The sequence below is a fragment of the Panthera leo genome, chromosome F2 (assembly GCF_018350215.1).
Source record: "Panthera leo isolate Ple1 chromosome F2, P.leo_Ple1_pat1.1, whole genome shotgun sequence".
NCBI classification, from domain to species: Eukaryota; Metazoa; Chordata; class Mammalia; order Carnivora; family Felidae; genus Panthera; species Panthera leo.
The window spans coordinates 54549633-54573659 of record NC_056695.1 but is presented as its reverse complement, the minus strand read 5'-3'; positions in this window follow the sequence as shown (position 1 = coordinate 54573659).

Here is a 24027-nt window from a genome sequence, read left to right as displayed (position 1 = left end):
AATTTGAACATACCTAATTGCAGTATCTCTATTGTCACCCAACCAGAAATTCTCAATAATGATATCATGTGAAACCTTGCCAGATGCCTCACTGGGTTCCATATGTTTTGCCACGTGTCCCAAGTTGGCAGCCGATGAGCCAGATTCAGTCTGCAGATGTATTTTGTTTTAAAAATCAGGGGAGTATTCACTAATAAAAGGTTGCAGTTAGAATTTTTTTTAATCAAGAGGATTTATAAAGAAATCCCGGATTTATGATTTCCCTGGAAAATAAATAATACGGTTAGAGTTGAGTATAACCCAGAGAGCATAATCTCTTTTCTTCACAGTGCCCATTGCCATTGCATTTGATAGTGCGCTGGCATACTGGGCCACTTAGCTCACTTGTGTTAATTACCTGGATTAAGTAAGCTTCTAAGTTTTTGACTTTTGTCCTAAATATTTTTTTCAGATTTACTAGTCTTAACCCCATCTTTAAAAAAAAAGAAAAATGAACTTAGCTTACCCAAGTTATTCTTTGGAGCCCAAGCTAATTTCTAACTATTACGTTTTGCTTTCCTAAGAACTCACAAACCATCTTTTTATTAATTTGTGACAGAATATTGCCTAATATTTTATTTTAGTCTCACCAATGTTTTACAGACTCTTTAATTTTTGAAACTCAAAACCATAGGTTTCCTTTCTAGATTTGTTCCCTCTTGGCATCTCTCCTCATCTCCAAGATTCTTGAAAAACATTAATAGTGTTATAATCCTATTTGTAAATGGTAAGATTATAAAACCTAGAACATAATTTGTCTGTCAAATGAACTAAATACCTTCAGAGACACTAGTAGCATCACTTGACTTGCGATTTAGTCTCCTTTGCCAAGTTTTATTCTATCCTTTTTAGTTTGGAAATCATTTTTGCTTGATAGAAAAGCAAAAGAGTAACTACAAAGTTCTATTTTGTATTTTATTTTAGTCACCCATCAATAACAGATAAACTGCAACAAGTAATGATTTTATACTTTTCTTTCTCCAAACATAATTAAAATGAATATTGTTTTCATTTTTTTTTTAATGTTTGTTTTTGAGAAAGAGACAGACAGAGACAGAGTGTGAGTAGGGGAAGGGTAGAGAGAGAGGGAGACACAGAATCTGAAGCAGGCTCCAGGCTCTGAGCTGTCAGACAGAGCCTGACACAAGGCTCAAACTCACTGATGGTGAGATCATGATCTGAGCCAAAATCAGAAGCTTAATATTTTTGGAGGTTATAGTTCAAAATTCGATTCTCATCTTCCTGATATTATGACCCATAGTTTTGCTGTATCAAATGTGCTTGGGACCAGAACTTTGGCTTTTTCAATTTTTTACATTAATAGTAATAGTACTTATTATCATAATATTTAACTCAAATTTTAAATGGATTAAATAAATACCACTATTTTGTGTGATACATGGTGATAATGTGAAGGAGAGCTTATAAAATAATGTGTATCTAAATAATACATATAAAAATATCCTGAATGACCCTCTAAGTTGAATTTGTAATATGAATACAGAAAGGGAAGGAAGTGGCAAGTTATCTATTTGTCTGAAACTATGAAATAAAATATGAACTTAATCTCAGAAGTGCACCTATTTTCTTATTCCCCGAAGAAAACTGAAAACCTTTGGTGACCCAGTCAAAGACAGTTACCTAAGTTTAAAACCATAAAAATCAATTTAAGTTCAACTTACTAACAGTGAGCATTTCTTTCCCAAGGGCATAGCTGCCATATTTTGTAGTGCAAATGAAGAATGGGGTAGAAGGTAATATTAACCTGTCCTCTGCCTTCTTCTCTGGTTTAACCTGTGCCCAGGGAAACTCGGTTCATAATTAACCTGTCCTCTGCCTTCTTCTCTGGTTTAACCTGTGCCCAGGGAAACTCGGTTCATAATTTCTTCAATTTCACACCATTAATACGCATTAAGTTAACTCTAAAAGGTATAGTATAATAGTCTGACTGAGTAGGAACCATTAAACCTAATGACACTTAAATGGATTTATCACAATGATGCATGTCTTTAGGAGTGCCATTATGTTTTTCCATAAGATAGAAGGGGTTTAAAAGTATAAACTTTGTATTATCGAGCTGAACATTCTTTTGTATTCATTTGATCCTTAAAACATATTAAAATGGAAGATGGCTACTATGAAGTTATTTCTTACATTTTAACCTAAGGGGAACATTTCCTGTAGATCCCAAGAGTAAGGCTGAGTGCTTCTTCCTTTGTCCATGGTGCTGAAATGGGCTTTTCCCTCAGTAGCCCTATGACAGGGCTCAGATGGAGGGGGGAAAGGATTGATATTTCTCCCAGTTAATGACATATAAGAATACAAATACTGACTTAGAAATGAATGTATTTTTCAACTTTATAATTAGCATATCAATAAAATGTGCACACATTACAAGTTTGTGTATTTGAATAATGTGCATCATGGAGGCTGAATTGGCAAATATTTCTTTTTAACCTATTTGAAGTAGAGCTTGGGAATTTTCGTATTTTACTCCCACACTTCATTATTCATTAGGATATACCAACATCAATAATATTTAACGGTTGTCAATTTCTGTTTTTCCAAAAACTTCATTTTGGATTTTCTTAGGACCATGATAATGCCTTATCTCTTTGATTTGCTTTATATTCCTCCAGTACAGTGAAAAACAGTATTAAAAATGATTTGAAATTAAACTTCTTACTTTAAACATATCATGTTAACACATGAATAAATTACATTGTTAGGGTTTTTTTCTTCTTCATGGCCTTAACTTTTTCATAGCATTTTTTATCCCATTATGCTATGCCTTGATCTATATTTCACTGCCCTAAGGAATTTTTTTTTCTTTTTACACCACCTGCTTTTATCTGCCAATGAAAATTTTGCACAGTAAGGAGAACAAAGAGGTAAAAAAATTCAAAGACATATCTTTCACTTCCTTAGTGGACATTTACAAGAAGTGGGAAATTTCTTTTCTCAATGTCCCCAGTTTATCTTTTAAAGGAGATGAGATCATGTTAATGTGACCACAGATTTCCAACTGTTCAGATTTACTAGTACACAAGGGAAGTTCCATATCTAGGTCTTAGTTTTTCCCCATCAGGATATTTAAGCTGGAAGCTTTGTCAGGCTGTATCAGTGTTCCCTGAGCAAGCATGAATATAAAGTGTGACTTTAACATTAGCATTCTACTTAGAACAAAGTGGAAGTGCCCAGAAACACCACCTACCAGTACAGATTGCTCTGGTTTCCCTTTAGAGGGTAACCACAGCCATTTTGACTCTTGGGTTCATTTAAACAAGTCTCCAACCATTGGCTCCTGAACTGAAGCCTGATATAACTATATTTGCCTGAGCAGTGATTTTTTTTTTTATTACTTCCCCTTCCCAATAGGTAAGTTTGCTTTTGGTGATGAGGGAGGAATATTTGTTTTGGTAAGGGGTTATATTTTTGTCAGAGATCTTTCAAGGTTAAATTGTGGCTAACTAAACCATATTTTATGAGATGTCACTGATTTTTCCAGAAAAACCTAGTTTTGGAGGCAATTTAAGTTTCCAAGTGAGCATTTAAACAGTGAAGAATTTATACTGCTTGATTTATGATTACTGCAAAAAAAAATTACAAATCATGTGTTACAAAAAAAATTTTTTTAATGTTTATTTATTTTTGAGAGAGGGACAGTGTGAGTGGGGGAGGGGCGCACACACACACACACACACACACACACACACACACACAAAATCTGAAGCAGGCTCTAGGCTCTGAGCAGTCAGCACAGAGCCCAGTGTGGGGCTGGAACCCACGAACCATGAGATCATGACCTGAGCAGAAATCTGACACTTAACCGACTGAGCCACCCAGACACCACATATGTTATGAAATTTTAATTTGTCATTTTGTTAGAATGCGGCTCTCCTTTTATCCAACGATGTAAAACTACTTGTGTTCTTCACCATGAGTATCTCTGATCTGGTTGACAAGGAGAAAACTGACTACGGTGGCATGTGGCCATTCCTACACTTGCCAGCTAGATAGCAGTTGAGTGAGTAATTTAGTCTCAGTGAGTTTCTATCCAGAGTTTATTCCAGACTCCACAATTTTATACTGCAGACTTTGCTTTAGAATGTAACTGAAAAATAATGCTCTTGATCTAGAAGCATTTTGACTAAATTATTTTGAATGTGTTATGTTAGTTGTTTTGAGGTTGTATAGATTGAGTGCTTCTGTAGCCTATGACCATTTATACATGTTCCCCTGGTTGAGAACGTTCACAATCAGGACTAAAATGTTCTGTTTGCTGTTAAGTAAAAGTGCTGTATTTTTTATTGCTAAATTATCTAGTATGTAGATTTTCAAAAGTAGCTGCCATGAATTTAACAATTTACAACTTGATGGAGAGTCTTGCAGGTGAATCTGTATTTAAATATAGCTGCTTTCCTGGGGGCTCTGATCCCTGTTGACATTAAGTGAAAGCCCGTTAAACTCCCACCTCAGCAAGGGGGAAAAGGGTTGTTGTCGGGCGCCTTATGGTGCATTTCATTAAGGTGTAGACTGTTGTAGTAAAAGTTCTGAAAGCTATGCCAGAGAGATGGTAATTATTGTTACTATCCGAGGTATCTCATTGCTAACTAATAACAGAAAGCTATTCCTAATTCCCCACACCCCCTGTTGCCCCTAAGCTCATCTTATTTGAGGTCACATGAGTGAAAGAGCAAAGCAGTTGTAAAAGAACAGTACCTTTGTTGTGGATGGAAACTAAAAGCAATGTTTTCTAACCTTAGCTGCACATTACAATCACCTGATGGGTCCCAGGCATCAGTATTTTTTAGTTTCCCAGGGAATTCTAAGATTTACTCAGTGGTTGAGAACCACTGCCTGAGAAGGAATTATTTCCCTGCATGATATTTTAAAGCCTTTTGTCACTGCTCTCCTCTCCACCCCAGACAACAATATCAAATACTAGAGTGATTTATATACTTTTGAGAGAAGTAGGGAGATATCAAAGTTAATCCAACATTCTTGAGTTGCAGGTAATGATGCATGAAATTCATAGGGGTGCAAGTATATTTAGTTTTAACTTGTAAAACAAGATGTTTTATCTAAATGCTGATGTATTTGGAGGCAGGTATGGAAAAGTAAAATGTAAAAGGGTGTTTAATTTTACTCTCCCACATCTCAGTATATCTATATCTAAAGATAAAAAGTAGAGTGTGAGTTATTCAGCAATGCTTATCACACTTCTCCTGTCCCTGTGATGCATCTCATTCAGGAAGTTTGGGCAACACCCAACCAGTCTCCTCATCTAGAACAAATGACTAGATTACTACTTAGAGGGTTATTGAAAGAGTTAATGGGATAATGGATGTTTAAATGTCTAGCATGATTTATGCTTGATCTAAGTTAGTTTTCCCCTTCCTTCTTTAGCTGATTAATTTTAATATTAAAACATCCTAAATTTATTTTTTCCAAATATTTATTCCAAATCTGAAATAAAATTTGTCTTAAATTTATTTGACTTAACCATAAAGAATGGTTTTCTTCAGGCAATAGGTATGAAAAAGCTATCATGTCTCATCTATTGTGTTTATTCCTCTTCTGTTTTTTAAAGTGGATTAATTCAGAGCTCTGTGTGGAATATGATGCATTTTTCTTTGTAATTCACTTCAAAATAATTTAAGGAATTCAGAGTAACTAAGAAATCATGCAGAAAATACAAGGTATATTAATTTGCCTAAACATTAAAAATAAGAGAAATGACTAAAAAGCATCCTTATTTCAAGTTTAAATAAAGCATTTAAAATTATTTGAGTTCTCTCAAATTTTTTGATTGAAAAGTTCTCAGGGATAAATTTGTATATATTATTTTAAAGTGTCTTAAATTCTCTTAGTTTTATGAACATTGTCATTTATTGACACAAGTTATTTAAAAAGCTTCCGACCCAAATCTTAACTCATATACATGTATATCACTTGCCTCTTTCCAAATACATATTTCTTGCTCTTTTTTTTCTTTGTCTTCCCTAACAGAGATTGAGAAAGAGAGAGAGAGATTTTTCCACAATGTACACTCTAAGATCTTAGCCAATTTAAATGTTGATAACAACTAACTACTGCCAAAGCAATCCACTAAATGCCAAACTGACACATTCTTAATTATACAAAAAAATCCCATTCCCTGTTGGATGCCATGTCCACAGCCCAATTTATTAAGAAAATATTTAAATCATTTTTAATCAGACAACCTCTGGAAATCAAGCTATAAATCTTAATACTGAAGTTACTTATGCTTTTTCTATTTCATTTGAATTCTTGCTAATTTATATTTTGTGTGTAAAGAACCTGATGCTGTACTGTGAACTTAGAGTTAAGACACCTGCCATTGATACTGAGACCCCAGATTCTAAGTTGCTCAACTACAGTTTATTAAATGCACAGCAACCTTAAAATTACTTGTGTTTGTTACATTCTTTCTAATAATGATAACCAACTACATGATAATTTATTAATGTCAGTAAGTGTTTTTCTAAGAAAATAACTAAGAATCTGTATCAGGTATATGCAGAAACAAGGTGCAGAAAAAGGTTGCTTCTAAAATTCATTTTTATTTCTTAGTTTTATTTTTAATATTTCATTTATGACTGAAATTATATAGATTGTTCAGGTAAAAATATAATCTGATATTAAGGACAAAGATTTTCCTTCCTATTCTTGAATTATGTAGTATATTTTAGCACTCAGTTTATTGACTCATTTTGACTTCATAAATGGGTTTTTCAAAAAGAACTAATAAGTTCTTTTTAATTCAAGTGGAGGAGGAATATGCTATCCTCATTTTTATAATGAAATATTTATAAAGTACCCACAGCATCTTCAATGCATATTAATTAGCTCATAGGCCTAAATCAGCTGTACATTCTTTCAAGAAGCATGAGTCCAGTTTATATAAGTAAATAAATAAGTGACATGAGTCCTTCGAAATAAGAGACTGTTTTATTTTCATATTTCAAGAAATAATATTTCTGAAACATAGAATAAAACTAGTTTGAAACTTTTCAAATACTGCAATTACTCAAAGTATTTTGGGGTAAAGTGCTATTGGCCTAATTCATGTGGCCAAAAATTAAATTCCATTGACACTGGACCCACTGGAGCATTACTATCAGTATATCCCTAGGAAGGCCGTCTGCTGTCTTCTTGTCTTCCCTCCAGCCCTCACTGAAAGAGACCCTTGAGGTTTAGACTGAGTATACTTCTCAGAGGACACATCTGAGAGAATTCTCCATGTGTATATATATATTCCTTCTATCTCTAATGGTATGAATAATGAATAAGAAGCTTATGAAATATGCACTCACATAGCCTTCCTCTCTTTAAAAAAAAATACTATGCTATACCCATAATGAGGAGAAAACCTAAGAAATCTGAAATAAATTTTGTCTTGAACTTATATGACTTAACCATAAAGAATGCTTTTCTGCATAAAAATTTGAATCCACTCTATCAAAAAGAATTATTATGGGGGGAAAACCAACATTACACATTTGAAGTCAGGAATTTCATACCTAATTACGGTGCTATGAATTGCAAAGAGCAAGTAGCTTCATCTAGAAGATTTATAATTTGAGAGATGCTGTCTTGACCAGTCCTTTAAAAAGAACCTGTAGGTTCTTTTATCTCTTAGAAGTCAAAGAGGAGCAAGTCTATACTGAGATTCCCTTTGATAACCTGCACAAGCTAAGCCAATTTCTGTCTCTCTCCCTCTCTCTCTCTCCCCTCCCCTCCACCAATCTCTGTCTGTCTTTCCTTTCCGTAGAGAAAAATAGAAAGAAAAAAAAAATATTTTATACCCAGAATGATATTATATATAAGAAAAGGAAGGATGGAAGAAGGGAGGAAGAAGAAAAGGAAGGAAGGGATCAGGGTTGTTTGGTAAAAACTGATATCCTGGCAGAGATAAGACAAATATTCTCCAATTTAAAATATTATTTGAAGATATATTTAAACACTGATGACAGAAATGAACCACCATTTATATCCTCATTCTGTAGTGCACATAAAACCAAAAAATAATTACACAATAGGCTCGTTTAAAACAGTATTACAGGAAAAACACCATTGTAAGGGTCAAGAGGCATTTGGAAATCAAATGGACAGGGAGGAGGACTTGCAAAATGAAAAATCTATAAGATAATATATGTAACATTGTAGTTTTCTGGAATTTTCTTTTTGTAAATATGAGAAGTCTGAATTTTAAAATTTCCTTAAAATAAAATTTTATATTTTCATGTTCAGTTTAGATGTTTTTCTTGGTATATTGATGTGTGTGTGTGTGTGTGTGTGTGTGTGTGTGTGTGTATATATGTTATAGACAATAACAGAATCTAATTTCTACATCATGGAAATTAATGTATTTATTAGAGTTCTGCTCGCAATTCTATTATCACTAATCTTTCCTTCATTTGGACTAAACCCACCAGTCCTCTACATTTCTACTGAAAATAAGAGTACCTGTGATGAACATTCAATCAGTTATTAAGGACTTGGACAGTGTAAGTGTGCATGAATTTCCCACGTGTTACATATGTAGCTAGGATCCAGGCTCAGTCAATAGAACTTACATAAAGACAGTTGTAGTCAAGGCATAAGCACTGATTTAAGCTAACAAAGAAATGTCCTTTGTGTGCAAACTAAAAATCAATGGCTCTGCTCTTTTTTGTTAAGAAATGATAGCCTCTGCTGCCTTGCATTTTCTTGGACAGGTTGGGATGAGGAAAGGGGTGTGGGATGAGGAAAGAATAAACCCAAAGGAGCTTTTCGTTGGTAGAATCTCTAACTTGCATTCCAGAAATTAAAACATACAGTGTTTGAATAAAACCTCACATGGTACTAAATCAGAAATGACAACAAGATGTTTTCCACTTGAAATTCAACACATTGATATGTTTTATGTAATAATACTCCATAAATGTAATTGACTTCATCACATTTTATAGGTATTTACACCGGGGTCACTAATTATCTTCAATAGATCGGTTGCTTCATAAAGTAATTAAATAAGTCAGGGAAATAAACCTGCATTTCTACGCCTGGTGAAAACTTTGCTCTGTTTTCAATTCTGCCCTTTCATAGGCACTCAGATATTTGACATGTGGACGAATCTCAGGCCATTTGTACCTAAAATCTGATGTAATGGAGTTAAATACACGTATTTATTATTTCTCACAAAATACACACAATAAAAATTAAGAGGAATTTGAATTTATAAATTATCAAACTTGAGCTATCAGCACAATCTTTTTCACTGTGGCTGTTTTGAAGGACTCTCTTATTTGAAGATAAAACATTTATCATTCAGTGTTGCCCTGGCTCAGTCATCTCGAGAACCTCTAAAATATAGTCATCTTTGCCAGCAGTGGTCTGAAAGGACAGTTTACTATTTTGTAGTTTTAAATGATACCATAATGAATATGTTTTTTAGCTTCGTTTTTCCTGTCGAAAATTATGGTGTGATACCCCGTCAAAATCACCTCTTACCTCCTATTCTCCCAGCACATACACACCTACAAAGGGGGCGCGATCACGCCGTACTTTAGGTTGAAGTTTTAAAGAAAGCATGCAAGGTAAATAAGAATAGAAACAACAATAATAATAGAATTCAAATTATCTTTGAAACTGCTTTAAATTGTTTGTAAGTTCGCTATTTAGCCAATTTCCTTCTAGCATCAGAACAGGTCACTTCCATTAGTTAAATACTGGGTGACTTGTTGGCTTATAATTAGAACCCTGAATAAAAGTATTTGTATCCCTAAACACTAGAAACACACGTGGCCCAGTGAGATGTAAGAAAGAAAGAAATAACAGATTCACATCACCTATTTAAAAAACGTTTTTTGGGGTGCCTGGGTGGCTCAGTCGGTTGAGCGTCCGACTTCAGCTCAGGTCACGATCTCGCGGTCCGTGAGTTCGAGCCCTGCGTCAGGCTCTGGGCTGATGGCTCAGAGCCTGGAGCCTGCTTCTGATTCTGTGTCTCCCTCTCTCTCTGCCTCTACCCCGTTCATGCTCTGTCTCTCTCTGTCTCAAAAATAAATAAATGTTAAAAAAAAATTTTTTTTTAAATAAAAAACGTTTTTTTTACAGTTTGATACCATTTTTAGAAAGCTCAAAAGCAAGCAGTATTAAACAACACATTGCTTACATTTTTAGGCCCAAGTTAACTCTCAGGCCTAAGCTGGAAAATGGCTCCACTATTAAAAATCTCTCTCTCTCAAACTGAATGTGGAATTTGATTAATTTAAATGAGAATATGACAAGACTTGACTGTTTTGCCAAAAAGTCCATTAGCCTTCTGGAATTACAAGGCCCATGGTATCAGGCCAGCTCTCATTAAGAGTTGCCCAGGAAGCAGCAGCAGCACACACACAATGAACTTGAGCCTTGGCATTCAAAAGGTACGAATTTGAATGCCATTTCTACCAGGTACATCAGTTTGGGCAAGTTATTTCAACACTTTGAGCTTCTGTTTCCTTATCAGATGTGGGTCATAATACCCACCTCAAGCAACTGTTCATGGTTAAATGAGAAATTTTCATTAAGCCTACCACAAGTGTTTACCAATAAATACTATTGAGATGATCAGTGATTAGAATTTTTTTAAAGTTTTTTTAACTATTACTTTTTTTTTTAACAAGCCACCAGAGGGTAGTAGAGAACAAATCTTGTGTATGCTTTGTTCCAGGTGCTATCTCTATGAAATTACCATGTTCTTGTCCTCATAATACATCTACCTGCCTGTTCTGTCATTCCAAAATAAATACAGAAGCTTAACGACCTGGAGTATGTTTTTACTATTCATAAATATCCAGATTTTACATATGACAAGAAATAGGCTGTATTAAGTATAAGATGCTTCATTTCTGAACTATTTTAAAGGAGGTAGAGAAATATGCATCTTGCTTTGAAGTATTTTATTCATACATGGTATTTTATGTGGCTGGAGAGGTTTTACATACTAATTAAAACATGAATTACTGCGTCTTCTCTGTGGTACTACTGAAGAATACCAGATTGAAGACGGTGAAGTTTTAGTGTCCTTGTTTATTTAGGGAGTACAGGTCGTTAGAGAAACAATTTCAATACATACCCTTGAAATATATCTAAGGGATTTTAATCTGCTGCATTTTTTTCACTGTTGAATGTAATGATTGTCTGTGAAAGTCAACATATCATAATGATATGTGTTATGTTGATATACCAATATGATATTATGATGGTATATTGATTCCAGGTAAAAATGAGGTTGGGCGTTTAAATTTAAATTAGAGAGCAAGCTAAAACAAGATCCTTGAGATTGAGAAGGTGGGACACAAGAAAATAGTATGTGAAACTAATCTGTTTTCCAGAGTTGCAAGCTCTTAGGTAAAGCAGATATAGATAATATTAATGGGTTTGTACTCTGAAGCCAGAGCTCATAGTATAATTTTAAATCTGTAATTTTCAGACTTTGAACAGCACAGTGGTTCTCTATCAAGTATAATTTTGTCCCCCTGAGGACATTTGACAATATCTGGAGACATTTTTGGTTTGTCAAGCCCAGAGTGAGAGCAGGTGTGGGGGTGGTGCTACTGGCATCTGGTGAGTAGAGGCCAGAAGTGCAGGGCACAGTGTAAAGGACACAGCCCCCCACAACAAAGAATCATCCGGCCCAATATGTTAATAGTGCTGACACTCAGAAACCCTGGAATAAAGCCATGAACTTTCAAAGACTGTGTTGTGCTGTTGGATATTTTCCATTCTTATCCCGTGTCCACACTGGTCGTTTAGAGAAGAGCTCTCTGCTTAGAGGCACAGCAGGTGCCTTGGCGTTCATCTTCCCTTTTTAAAGCAGCAGATTTTTCCAGAGCTTCCATTTAAAGGATGTGCCATATTCACTCAGTTTCTGACGGGGATTAAATGTGCTTTTGGAAACTTAGCAAAAAACGTACAAGCTCTCAGTAAAGAGAATTCATAGAAAACAAAAACAGAAGAGCAGGTTTCTAGTTTTTTCTCCCCCAAATGGTCTTAGTGGATCCAAAAATGGGAAGTGCGAATAAAATTGCTTTTTTGTATTTTATGTTGAAGCATTTGGAAGGATTGGTATAATGCCTTCAGGACATGAAATCTTCAGTTACATGATCACTTATTTAGAAATGTGATGAAGTGTGAAGAAATTGTACCAGCAGGAGGAATCATTTAAAATTCTGAAAACCTGAAAAATAGTTTCATAGAACATGTATATGGTTACAAATCATCTGGTATATGTAGTAGAGCCTTTGCGTTTAACTGTCACAAAGCCACTAACTTCTCTTAACTTATTAATAGTTAAAAGAGAGCAAGAAGGTAATTTATTTACATTAATTAGCTAATTTGGAGGGAAAATTGAGGTTTGCGCTTTTAATCTATAATGACACCTAAATTGCCTATATCAAAACCAGCTAAAAAATAAAACATCAATTTCAGAAACCAATAAAGCAAATGTGTCTTACCAATTTAAAGAGTTTAAAACTTTCGGTCACAGCCAATGTTCTTAGAAACAAGTATCCAAATTGACTATTTTATCGAACTAATTTATCCTATTAGGTAGACCTGTGCTATCCAGTATTGTAGTATTAGATATGTGGCCAAAAAAAGAGAAAAATCCCAATAATTTTATGTTGATTACATGGTGGTATGTTAATATTTTGGATATGTTGGGTTGAATAAAATATATTGTTAAGTTAATCTGTTTCTTTTTACTTTTTTAATGTTGCAGCTAGAAAATTGGAAAGTACATTTGTAGCTCATTATTTTTATTAGACAGTACTGGCCTAGACCCTTCAGGTTTTTTTTTTAAGTTTACTTATCTATTTTGAGAAAAAGAGAGAGAGCATGTGCAAGTGGGAGAGGGGCAGAGAGAGAGAGAGAGAGAGAGAGAGAGAGAATCCCAAACAGGCCCTGCAGTATCAGCACAGAGCCTGACACAGAGCTTGAACCCACAGACTGTGAGAAGATCATGACCTGAGCTGAGATCAAAGTCAGATACTCACCAAGTGAGACATTCAAGTGCCCCTCAAGTGTTTTTTTTTTCTTTTGACTCTTCCAGGTTTAATTAAGTAATCAGTTTTATGATCAAATAAGCATTTGAGAAATTGTGATTATATGAGAAGAAACGTATATATAGTTTGCTAATCATTCTACTATGTAGCATCATTTACATAGCGTTAACCTTTCATTTCCTAATTTCTACTCTGCAGGAACCTTCTGCTTCTCCCAAAGAGGTTCTTCCAAACTTCCCTTGAACACCTTGGGCTCTCTCTCCTGTTTTTACTCTCACAATGTGCCCTTTGTCAATCTTCAAGATCGAACTCAAAACATTCCTTTTCCATAATGGTCTTTCCCAACTATGAGTGGTCTCTCTCATTTTTGAAATCTTCAGCACTTACTCTGTACTGGCCTTTCCTGAAGTATGTTTCTTCTAACACTGGGACTGCCAGAGTATGGTTTTCTAAGGGAAAAAAAGTACCATGGTCAAATGAGTTAGGGAAATACTAGATTAAACACAGTCAAATTCATCTCTTTACTACCCTGGATTGAGAACTTTTAAAGGGCCACTTGATATACAACATTTCTCAGTCCTTGTTGACAATGGATGGAGTGCATTTTTTTTCTCCGTGCATTTCACAGGACTGACGTACTAGCAACACACTCTGAGAAATAATGCCTATACCATGAATCAGCACGTACTCTTTTGCGGTTTTGTTTCTCTTGATTTGAGCCATTATAGAATCTTAGTGAATGAGAAATTATTTTGGTCAATGCTATGCAAAATTACAAATTACCTGTTGATTTAGCTTCATATATTAAGGGGTCATACTACATGTGTATTAGTCCTGTTAGTGGTAATAGCAATACTAAGTGGACATTACAATAAACCAAACCTCATAGTTCTTACTTTCAAATTTAAACTCTAAGTAGTGGTAGAAGTATAGGATAATCTGCAACATGTTCAATAGGGAAAACCGTCAGCAACACTAAGCAAAGCCAATAAGTACCTCAAGTATTTCTTTAAGGGCATAAGGGGTAAATTACTGCAAAAATATAAACTAGAGGCCAAGTAAAAGACTAGAAAATAAGAGTGAAAAAGAGAACTTTAAAAATATACTAGGGAGAAGGAAAGACAACGATGAATAATAAAGTACTACCAGAAATATTTTAATTAAATGACACTGGAAAAAAAAAAAAAGAAAGAAAGAATTTCTATCAAATATTGGTTTGGTCATATATTAACTCTAACTTCTTTTGTCAAAAATATGCACTCAGTGACCAAATTCAAAAGTGTAATTGATTTATTACTGTTGTATGTACATGCATTGACTAATCATAATAAGAACATTTAAGCCAGCTATGAGTTAAATGTGATAGATGATGCCTAGGAAATGTCATGTTAGGTTTAATCCAGAGACAATCCTATCCATTTCATCCTTTATTGTCCTATCAAAGTCAGTCCTATCTCTGCCCTATTCCCTTGTTTTTATTCATATATTTTTTATAAACTTGATTCCCAAATGAGATATGAGTGAAGGGGATAGAGAAGAGACTTTGTATTTCTAGTGCCTGGTACAATTCACTTGATATTTGCAGAATCCTCGGCAGTGGTATTAAGCATTGTGTTAAAGAAGAGGGTAGCTCTTTTCTTGATTTCCATCTCAAAAATCAAGAGCATATCTGAAGATCCAAGTTTCCCTTAATAACCCAGGATAAATATCACCTGTGACTTTTTCTATATTGTAAAATATTTGAATTGACCTCAGATCAACAAGTACGTGTTTATAATCTATTTACTGTGTTTGGGCCAGATGCTTTGGGAATGTAAAAAGAAAAGAAAATGCTTCCTTTGCATTGAGGGTTGAGAAGAAAAGACAAAGAGATATTAAGAAACCAATGGAGAGTGAGTGCTAAGTTCTGTGGAACAAATAGTTCCATTCAGAAAAGGGGAACTGAAAGTAGGCTGGAATAACCAAGGAACTGGCAAAATAAAGCCAACCTTGAATGCTATTAAAACCAGAAGCATGGTTTACATTATGTTCTGGTAGACCTCAGAGAGCCCAGGAAGATTTTTGAGGAGAGAGCCCACAAGATGAGTCCTATGGCAAGATGAGACTCCTACAGCCAGTATGAAAAGAGATTAGAGCAGGGAGAGGCAGGGAGAGGAAGACCACGTCAGAGATTGTTGGCTTTAGCCTAAGTTGAAAGAATGCATGTCTCTAGGGCGGTGACCACGGGACTAGGCCAGGAGCAGCTTTTGAGAGAAGAACTGATAGGACTTGGTGACAGAGTGGAAACAGACAATAAAAATATGTGGCTGAGATGGCAATAAATGACCCCAAGTTTTTGAGCACAGATAAAAAATAATAATAGCCAGTGTTCTTGAGTATTTGCTCTGTGCCAGGGTTTTATGAGCTTACCATGGGTTTTCCTAAATTTCATGAGGCATTTATTGGTGTAAGTACTAATATTTCTTCTTTTTTATAGGTGAGGAAACAAATTCATAGAGAAAATATAACTTGAGCAGAAATTTTAACCCAGGCAGCCTAGATTCAAATCCCATTCTCTTCACGTCTGTGCTAATCTCTGTCTCATGTCCTAAAGAAATGAGGGAGACATAGATAAGTTTGGGATGAGGAGCTAATTTGAAGAGAGTAAGAAATGACTTACATTTGAAATAAAGTTTGGGTGTGGAATAACAGTATTTGCAAGTAGACGTGTCCAGGTGAGATTTGGAGATGAAAGCTCTCAGCTTGTACAAGGTGGAAGTCTTAAATTTGAGAGCACACATTACAGAGATTTTGAAAGTTCGCTGGAGAAAAGAATGCATCAAAGACATCAAAGACTGCACTTTTGCATAGATATTATTTCTCACGGGTAATGAATTTGATAAGGTTGTATATTGGTCTTTAATTCTATATGACCCTAGACGAGCTCTACAAACTTCTTTGATCCCATACCTCTAAGACACAATTTTTGAGCATACACCCTTATGTATGTAACTTATTCTCTGTTGTTTTCACGTGATAATGTAGCTAATGATGAGTTCATACCGGGAGATAAGGCAGGCACTATCAGCAGGAACTTCAACCTGCAGTTCTTTTGCAGAATACTTTTTAAAGCCATTTCTCCATTTCATTGAGTTAAAACTCTTCTGTATTATCCAGGCACATGTAAACTACATCCGGTTACTATTACAAATTATAGATCGCTCCTCCTCACTGCATTTACATAGGTGGCGCCAAACATCTGATTTAGGAACTAAATTTTGGCACTGGTTTCATTCCACCTATTAAATATCATAATGTTTTATTTACCACTTGCCACTCTAGCTTTGCCACACCCCCCATCATTTCTTTAGCTGTCCTCCACCTGGCCAGGGAACTTCTCTGTACCTTGGAGACCAATGACTTTGTCTTAACTTCTCAAGGGTCAGAAGGTGCTTCTTCAATAGTCCTGTTCCAGCACCTGCTGAGTAGATGGGTGTGAGATCACTGTATCTGTACACTGTATAGTGTACATACTTCTGTCCAAAATATTCTCCATCTTTTCCTTCCCAGATTAGAGGCCTTGGAGATTTAGTTTCCTTATGCAACATCCTCACTTTTTTTTTTTTACCATCTTAGTTTCCCTTTCTTCTTTAAATAATTTCAGCTTAAACTTTCTCCTGTTTTATCTTATGGTTCTTGGGATAGGATATTGAGAATTTCATAATTATTTTCAGAGTAAGCCACTACAGAGTTGTATGTGGAAAGATCTATGTTCTCTGTACGTTTCCAGAATTTCATTTGAGAATACCCATAAATTCATGTTTTTTTAGTTCCATTCACTGTGAAACGAGTACCTGCCTTTTATTTGTCAAAAGTTAAAGTAGTGACACAGTCAGAACTTCTCGATCATTTGCTCAGTGTGAAATAATTCGGAGATGAGAGTCAAATGGTAATGTCAGAAACATTTACTAATCCTTGTCAAATGAGCAGAAAATAACATCAGTTAATGTGTCTTATTTTATTTTTACTCAGGTTATTGCTTTTATCTTATTTCTAACTTCTGTTTTTTCTTGTTGATCATGTTATTGTTTTCTTAAGCCTTGATCATGTTATTGTTTTCTTAAAACTTGAATTAAAGGTTTTCTTATGCTTGGGCACTAATGATCTCACCAATAGGCTGGCCACACTACACTTGGAAATATATTCTCATTTGAGACATAGAAAATAAACCTTAGCATTGAAAAATCAGACAATAGTTGGGAATCCTGATTGGATTATTTGAGATCCCGACATAGTTAAGTACACGTCCACAAAGTTTCTAATGTACTCATCTTTCCAATACTTATAAATAACCAAATGACATTAAAATCATTTGTAATTTCTACCATAGTTCTGATGGAAGCAATTTATTATAATTGTGAATAACTGTGGACCAGCTTTATTTCTAGCCTCACAAGAAAAAGGGCTTTGACTTTTTGATTTACAAACAAGCAAAAAAAATATGGTTCTGGTTTTATTTTAAACTTTAAATCAGGGGCGCCTGGGTGGCTCAGTCGGTTAAGCGGCCGACTTCAGCTCAGGTCACGATCTCGCGGTCCGTGAGTTCGAGCCCCGCGTCGGGCTCTGGGCTGATGGCTCAGAGCCTGGAGCCTGCTTCCGATTCTGTGTCTCCCTCTCTCTCTGCCCCTCCCCCGTTCATGCTCTGTCTCTCTCTGTCTCAAAAATAAATTTAAAAAAAACGTTAAAAAAAATAAACTTTAAATCAATGTGGAAAGATATCTATCTATTTCTTATTAAAATAAATGAAGCCAAATGGATATTGCCACACGATGGCTCAGAATTAGGTATATTTTAGACTCATTTCATCAGAGCTATTTGGCTAATTGACTAACTGGCTGCTTGCTTCATAAACATTACAACTGACATAAGAGCAAAACCAATTTTTTTTGTTCTTTTCCATGCAGCATTTGTATTTTCACAAGACCAGTATACTTAGGAGTTTAGCAATGTAATTTTTTAAAACTGACTTGTGCAACCATTTTACAAAAACACCCACCTCAGTCTCTAAAACTGATTAATAATAGTAAATATGTATTTTTCCCTTCTCATACTGTTGTTAGATTGCACCTATTTACAAGGAACTGCAAAAGGGCTATAAGGTTTGGAAGAGAGGGGGAAGTCTAAGTGAAAGCAGAAGGGAACTACAAATAGCACTTATTGTTTAAAGTTTCAGTTTAAATATGGCGAGCAGAGGTGAAGAGCCCCTATGAATCTAGCAGTGGAGCTTTGGTTGGTAAAATTTATTGTTCTCTGTGTACAAAAGAAGAAATTCAAATTGAGCCACTCTGAAATACATTCTAACATTCTGCATTCCTCATTGAAAAAAGGACAGCATAAATAAACACCTAGGCAGGGAAATGCAACAAAGGGTTATCAGCTTTGAAAAGTCCCTACCCTGTTACAATGGAGAACTTCAATTTGACAATCCTGAATAGAAGTCTTACAGGTGCCGAAGCAAACAAGGGGTACCAGATTGTCACGTCACATTAGCCAAACTGGAAATTCCCTTGGCTAATTTTCTCTCATTGCCCAACTACAAGTCCATCATGGAGCAGACTTGGGGCAAGACTACCCTGCTGAAAGTAAACATAAGTCTCACCCACATCATTGGAAAAGCCATCAGACATGATCTCATGATCACTGTTCAGCAAACCCAGTACTTTTCCATCCTTACTATTGGGTCCAAAAACACAAGTGCTAGTGCCTATAAAATGAAGTATAAGTTCTGTGTGGGTAAGACTCCTTTGCCAAATGTTAAATTATTGAGCTTAAAAGAGGCCAAGCAGACGAATACAGAGATTTGAGGAATAATTCTTAACACAGACTCAGTACTTGGAGTGGATGTGAAAACAAGCATATTAGTTTAGTGGGTGACACTATTAGCTCTAATCTCTAAATGAAGAGAGAAGTTTCCAACCTGCTCAAGCAGGAAATGCCTTTCCTGGTTGCAATACATTGTCTTCACCACTTAGAGAGCTAGCAGCTGTGAACACGTTGAAAACACTGGCTTTGTTGACATTTTTGCCACACTTCCCTTTATAATTTTTATCAAACAACCACTGTTAGTTGAATTAAAAACTTTAGCAGAATTTGTGGAAGATGGTCTAACAACACTAAAGAATACCGACGGGATGCACTAGTTATAGCATAGAAAACAGGGCAGGCAAAGCCTTTATTTCTTGTGTTACTGCCTCAGTTTAAAAGCCTGGTCACTGAGAAGATCCGAAGTCCAGTCCTACAAATGAGAAACCAGAGCTTCCTGAAGATGTTGACTAGTCTAAACTTTGTCCTATACTTTCTTCTCCTCATTGAGGTATTAAACCTACTCTCCAGATAGTGTTGCCTCTCTGAGGGACAGTGTGATCTGCTCTCTGTCACTTGTTTCTTGACAAGTGCTACCTCACTCTCAAGAGGATCTATAAAGGGACCTTGTGCGGTGCACTCGGAGATGTACTAATGAATACAGAAAGAAACCCAAAAGTAGCATCTTTCAGTAGGATCAGATTAAATGAGGGATCATATTGTGATTAAAATTTTTAGGGAAAGAGACCTCGTTTATACTCCTATACTGATAAGTATAAATGCTTTTATACTGATGCTATTCAAATCACATTTTGGGGGCTCCATAAAGAAGATGCATCTTAGTGTTTAAAATTATTGGATATAAATTACGACCCACAAATGAGCAAGCCTTAAATATGCAAAGAACTCGAAGTGTCTATTAATCCCTTTGAAAGGCTACTACAATTAAATCATGTGGATGCTTCCCGGTTGGCTAGAGAATGGGATTGCTCAAAGGTTTCAGGTTGAAAAGCCTCCCGCAGCTCTCTAGGCCAGAAATTTGGCAGCGGTGCTGAAAAACTACAAAGACAAATTTCCAAATATTTATCATACGATTTGTATTCTGCAGTCATTTCCAGTTTCAATGGCAACAGTGGAAAGGAAAGGATGAAGTCAGGTTACAGGAATAAAATACTTCAGCAGGGCCTGAATATCTAATGCAGATTTCTGCAGAAGGCCCAGTGTCAGGACTATGTAACACAGACCTGCTGTCAACCTTTTCTTTCTTTTCAGGCTCACCAGAACAAACAAATTACCTTTAGGCAAAAGACCCTCAGAAAACCTCAGGTGTGAAGAAGAACCATATTCTTCTAATACAAAAAAGGAAGCAGAATTTTCTACTCAAATTCTCTCTGTAAATCGCCATTATCTCTAACTCTATTTGTAAATTATGGAGACGGGACTGGTTTGCAGTAAAGTGTATTAATAGAAGTATTCTGGCAAAATAGAATGAAAAAGTGAGTACACTTCTTATCATTAAGGGGTTGTTGTGTGTCCATTTAGGTGTGTTTTGTTTTTGTTTTTAGAGAAAGTGTGCAAGCAGGAGAGAGGGGCAGAGAGAGAGAGAGAATCTTAGGTAGGCTTCACACTAGGCCTCAGTGTGGACACTGATGTGGAGCTTAATTCCACGACCCTGGGATCATGACCTGAAGCAAAATCAAGAGTTGGATGTTCAACCGATGAGCCACCCAGGTGCCCCAAGTTTTTAATGTGTGTAGAAATAGCAGTGCTCTATGGAAAAGGGATTCATGGGACTCAACCAAGGGGAAGAAAGATTTGCTGTATTTTCACTTGACCACATTTCTTAATTTCGGAGAAAAAAATACACATCTGTCCAGCATTAATAAATAGTATCATTTTGTCATGTTTATGCTTTGCATTTTTATTTTTGATTTATCTTCAAATGTTGTTTAAAGGTGGAAATTGAAGTTATTAATATTAAGGTCATGTCATTATCCCATAAATGTAAAATGATCATGTTTTATGTTATTATTTAAAAATTGCCCAAAAGGATGCAGCATGGTTGGATGGGGTTCATTGTTCTGCCTTTATTTTCCATGGCCAGGCAACAGTCCCAGCATTGTTGAGGGCACAGAGTAAAATTTAAAAATTATATCTATTTCGACTGCCAAGCCAAACTACTTAAATGTCCACTAATATTTACCAGGGTTCTTGGCACATACCAAGGAAAGGCTCAGTTAATATTTGTTGAATAAATAAAATCAGTTATTTATAAAAAGTCTGGAATTCACAGGATAGGATTTATAACAATGAAAGTGTAACTCTGTAAGGCAGTTCTTAGGTGAATATTACAGAAACTGCCTAATTTTTATTTGCTTCAGCTCCAGTGTGATTTTTAAAAAATACCATTTCGGATATCTGTTATTGCATAATTAAAAGCCAAAAATGAAAAACAGAAGATTCTTAAGTCTATATTTATTCTCCATCTGCAGCACTTCATGGTCCTTTCCCATAGACGTGTTTCTGAATTTAGAACTCTGGGGAGAGAACTACTGGCCTTAAGGTAGACAGAAAAAAAATCGTAATTTATATGCAGAAATTATAGATGTTTACTATGAGAAATGCAAGCACATTGGTTTTAACAAACTCACGCTTCTATACTTAGCATCTCAAGCATTAGGAAACCGTCTGCTCTCAAGTGTATATAAGAAGGGTTTATAGTGTGGGATGTTCTAGTATTCTCTTGTCCCAGTAACTATTTATTATAAATTTTCCAAGTTTCAACATAGATCTACTTAAGGCATTTATACAGTTGAAAAAGTTGCATTTTCCTGAGTTTATTATTTTAAAAAAATACAGCAATGCAACCATATGAGTATTTAAAAATATAAATGCCATTGTCTTTTTAAAAAATAAATCCTCATCTAAAATTGTTTTCTATTTTAATACTTAAAGTCAAATAAGTGGTAGGGAGGAAAGGAGGGAAAACTATAACAAGGAGTCAGGGGAATACTTTTTCAAAGAGCATGCTATGAATTCTCACTTGAGAGAAGTGAGTCTATTAGAATAATGAAGCTAAGATTAATATTTTATAATAAATAGGATGAAACATATGTATTATCTCTGGCAGAAGCTTTTCAAGTTATACTAATTTGGAAGTCATTATTTCACTTGATCACTAAAAAATTCTTTTGAATTGCCCTTCAACTCATGTTACTAGCCCAAAAGCTAACACAACTCCCATGTTCATCTTGTCTTTAATATGGATTTATCTTTCCATAATACTATCCACCCGTATGGTTACAGCAGAAAGCATTTTCAAAGCCAGAAATCATTCTCTTCTATTTCACACTCAAGACTGGAGTAAATTCATGACTCTAACAAGTCATATTTTTCAATGAATCTCTCTGAAGGGCAATAGTAACCAGATGGTGGTGGTGGGAGATGGAAGTTAGAGATTGGAAAGTGTTGTAGGTGGAAGAAACAACATTTGTGAAAGTCAAAGGTAGAATACAAGGATTAGATCATGAGAGACCTTGCAAGCCATATGTTAGTGTATGAATGTTATATTCAAGGCAATGGTGAGCATTGAAAGGCCTCCACTGGGGCCAGGAGATGCAGGGTGGGGTAGAGAGTGATTAGATCTGCACTTTTAAGAGATCACTGTGGCTACTGTTTAAAAATGTACTGAAGGAGACAAGTCTGTAGGCCAGGTTAGAAATCCAGACAGGAAAAGATGTAAAGAAATGAACATGTTTTAAAGATAATTAACAGGTTGAAAAGCTATGACTTCAGTTCCAATTAGTTGTAAAGGAGAAGGAGAGAGAAGAGCTGAGAGTACCACCCAGCTTCCTGGGTCTGCAGGATAATAGCATTTATTAATATAGAGAACACAGAAGGAAGATTAGCTTTTAGAGGAAATATGATAGATTCAGTTTGGAATATAGTGAGTTTGTGGACTCTATAGCATACAAAACTCAAGATACCCAGATGGCTTATGGGATAGTCATGCAATAGAGATGTGAATTTGTAGAATTTATGGAATATCTGCCTATAAGTAATAATTGAAGCAATTAAAAGGAAAGATATTACTTAGGGAGGGAAGATAGGATGAAAATATGAGAGGGTCAGAGCTAGTAACTGAGGAACATCAACATTTAAGGAATGGCCAGAAAGGATACAGAAAAGTGGGGAAAAAACAAGAGGGCTGAGTTACAGAAGGAAAGCAGTTTTCAAAAGTGTGGGAGTGTTTATCCTAAAGCCTGTTGAGAGGTCAAGATTAAGATAAAAACTAGCCATTAGATTAAACCAAATGGAGGTAATTTTTTACTTTGGGCATGAGCTCTTGACAGAGTGGTGGTACATCCATGAGTAGAGTGAAAGGGCAAGGAGAATGTGAGACATGAGAACATAGACTCTTTCAGGGGTTTGATGATGAATGGGGAGAAGCTACTGGGTAGTACTAGAGAGATATAAGAGTTTAAGAGAGTCATTTATTTAGTTGGGAAAGGACTCATCATGTTTAAATGATGATGTGAACTCTCTGATAGAAAAAGTAAGTTAAAGTTATCAAAAATAATAATAGCTAATAATCACAGTGAACAGCCATTGAGTGCTTGATGTACCCTAGACACTCTTCCAAGTTCTACACATGTATTAACTCTTCTGATGTTCATAGTAACCCTATGAGGTAGGTACCATGGTTGCCCCATTTTATAGATAAAGAAATAGAAACCTGGAGTCTTAGAAGGACTAACTGATGGGATAACTTTAAGATGTGGAAAAAGTGGGACTCAAAGCCCAAGTAAAAGAATTACCCTTGTACAGAAGAGGGATAACTTCCATTCTGAAGGACCAGAAATGGAGAAGTTGGGGTGGAAGCAAGTGAATTTGTAGGTTTGGAGGCAAAAGATTGAGACAGCTCTCTTAATAGCTTTTATTTTGTTAGTCAGGAGATAAGGGCATCTGAATAGCATGAAGGTGGAGTTGGTAGGCCAGTAGATTTAAAGTGTGGGGGTTTCAGATAGACCCTGTGGAAAATAGGAGAGCATGCTGATGAAGGGCCTTAAAATGATTGCCAGGCAGCACTGAA